General features: G+C 37.7%; 1 pseudogene; it reads right to left on the bottom strand.

Annotated features, from left to right (window-relative positions):
* Positions 1–382: 382 nt before the first annotated feature.
* LOC131057681 (aspartyl protease AED3-like) lies at positions 383–1,979 on the bottom strand (annotated as a pseudogene).
* Positions 1,980–3,100: the final 1,121 nt, after the last annotated feature.

Here is a 3,100-nt window from a genome sequence, read left to right as displayed (position 1 = left end):
CTTTGAACATAACTCTAACTTAACCATAATCCAAACTTAATTTTTGAATTGTATTCAATATATCGTGTATTTATTAGTATATAATTAACATATATTAATAATATAATAATTAGAATTAAACAATATTATAATATATCTTATTATTTCTAATACAATCTAATTTTCTAAAATCAAAATTAAAATCAAATTACACTAGATATGATTTTGACTAACAATACATATATTACTAAGTTTCAATTATAATTCAAACGAGATTGATTATTTCTACTTTTAAATTATGTAAATCAAATCAGTTAATTCAAACAACCAAATATAATTACATAGAATTAAAATCTTATATATATTTATTTTATTACAAACAACAAAATATAATTACATAGAATTAAAATCTTATATATATTTATTTTATTACATTTATTATTTTATTACAACGACAGGTACTGACTAATACGTGACACTTTTATTACATGTTCGATGTGCGATAGCGAAGCAGAGTACATGTTGGCAAAGGTAGTATAGGCGATGATTCAGCGAATAAACGTCACTAAGCAAGCATACTACTTACCATTGCAGTTCTCGCCAGCGATTCCAAGTCTAGACCCTGGGACGTCGTGCACCATTCGAAGATTCTGCTGCTGATAGTTCCCAAATATGGAAAGTACAGCGTCTCCATCGCCCGGAGGAAGAGAGAAAGCAAGGCATAACACGGAGCCATCCTCATTCCCGGGGAATAAACTGTTTTCCATGGGCAGACTCAAGTCCTGACTATCGTCAAAATGCAACGTAGTGACAGGAAAGTCCATACTATCACCGGACGGTTTGTTGTAGCACGTATCAAAAATCGATATAGGACTCGCCATGGTTAGATTCGAGAGCTGACGACTGAAAGAATCTCTCATAGCATTGTAAGCGGGCTCCACCAGTCGAGTGATAACTGTTCCCGAATCTATGATAGTCCCCCTTCCCGTCGAGTTGTTGAAGGTGAAGGTCCCCTCTGGGATGGAAACAGACTCTTCTCCCACAGAGATTCCGTTCAACCCCACATAATAGAAGTAAGGGTACTTAGCGTTGGATAAGAGGGGCGTGAACTTCAAGCCCTGTGCAGAAAGAGACCCTTTCCCCAGCAGGAGAGATCCCGTGAAAGCAGAGGAGAAGAGGGAGGGAAGGCAATAAGAGAACGTACTGTCATATAACGTGGCCGTCTGAGAAACGAAGGAGACAGGATCCCTCCCAAACCCAACCAAACCAGGCGTTCTCTCGGTGAGTCCCCTCGCCGCACTCGCACATCCGAAGACAAAATCCTCCACCGGCTGAGAGTCCACAGTTAGCGTCTCAGACGACATGAGCTCGTCCACCTCCGACTGATCGCCGTACCTTTGAGTACGGGTACACTTGACATTGTTATCGTCGTTCGAACAGGCGCCGCCCAGACTCTGACACTGCTGAGAAGCGCAGGTGAGATACTTATACGTAGACGACTTGGATGGCTCGAATTACTCACTTGAGCAATCAGAGCAGGGGTTGCAAGGAATCCAGGCGACGTAGCTGCCAGTATCGAGGACAGTGAAGAAGCTCTGCGCAGGCGTGCCGAAACCCAGCTTGACTATGTAGTTTCCCGTGTTGATGGCCTGCCCCGAGGCCAAGGGGATGCTTGTGTCCTCTTGGGGATTAACCATACTCTTGCCGGCCCTCCATCCCCCCTTCATCATTGCTCTGTAACGCTGGGTGTCGCCTTTGATAGAGTCAGATATCGCCCTCCACCATGTTGAATTGGGAACGCGGAAGGGAGAACACTTGCCCTGAATGTGTATCATACTCAAACTTGATGTTTCCGATTCAAGCGCAGAGCAGTTCTTGTTATCCTCTGCATCTTTCCATTTGAATGATGCAAGGTTTACTCTGGCAACCTTACTGTTTTCTGCCCACACACAAACAAGTAATAAAAAATACACCAGGACTGAACATAGACACTTTGCCATTGTCGTCCTTGAGAAGCACGGGCACTGGTGAAAACATTTCTTTATAGATGTATAAAGCACAAACTACCAAATAATCGACGGTTTGCATTTGGTCTCGAGTATCTGTGGTAGTTGTTTGCTTCATTTTACTTGGTTCACTTTTATTCTTATCTAGATATCAGAAACTGTTAGTTGAATTGTCGACACGATAGGATTTCGTCTCACGGAAAGGAAACTCTGAAAGGTGTGGGTAGCAGACTCCATTTAACTCTTGTGCCCGTCTTCCACGCAATTTATTTGGTCCACTTAATTTCAATACTTATGACCGCGTCATGTGGAATCAGAAATTTCTTTGCTTCTTGGTCGCCAACCACTTATCATTAGGTTTTATTCAAATATCACCGGTAGAATCAACAGTTGATATAATTCATTGGGAAAGAATATATCATTTTATATAATTAATTAAAGTTAATTAAATCATTTAAGTACAAGTAAATGTATAATAATTGAATGAATGTGATACTAGCATAAAAATATATTTCTTAATGTATATAATTTTTTTTAGATATTTATTCATGTAAAGAAATTGATCAGTTTTGAGTTCTTTTTATGTTACGCTAACTTCTTAGCATGGACACTCCGCAAAAACTTACAAAATAAAGAAAAGAGTTACAATGAATCACTTCGATCAAACAAGTGAGACACACATGAATAAGAAGTTGCTTCAATTGTTGATGAAAAATGGAAGTAGAAAAAATAAAAGGTTACAAAGTTTTCCTATATGAAAAATGATATAGGGATACTCCATTTAATGAAAAACTATAATATGGTACATTTAGTATTACATTGTAATGTGAAACCATATGATTGTGGAAGAAAACACAATATGACACACTTTGTACAACCATGTAGTGTGATTACAGACAAAGTGAAAATTTGTGATAAATTGGTATACATGACACAAGATTTTTACTTCTTTATATCCAATCTTAAGAGTTCGTGTGAGATATTCCAAAGTATAAAATAATATTTCATTAGTCATTTTGAAAGGAATTCATAATTGAGCATACGAGAGTGAATTTATATAATTAAAAATTTAATAATTTTTTATTTATTCATGTTGTATTTATTAGTAGGATTAG

The sequence above is a fragment of the Cryptomeria japonica genome, chromosome 3, assembly GCF_030272615.1.
Source record: "Cryptomeria japonica chromosome 3, Sugi_1.0, whole genome shotgun sequence".
In the NCBI taxonomy this organism is placed as follows: domain Eukaryota; kingdom Viridiplantae; phylum Streptophyta; class Pinopsida; order Cupressales; family Cupressaceae; genus Cryptomeria; species Cryptomeria japonica.
This window is presented reverse-complemented; position numbering and strand designations above follow the sequence as displayed.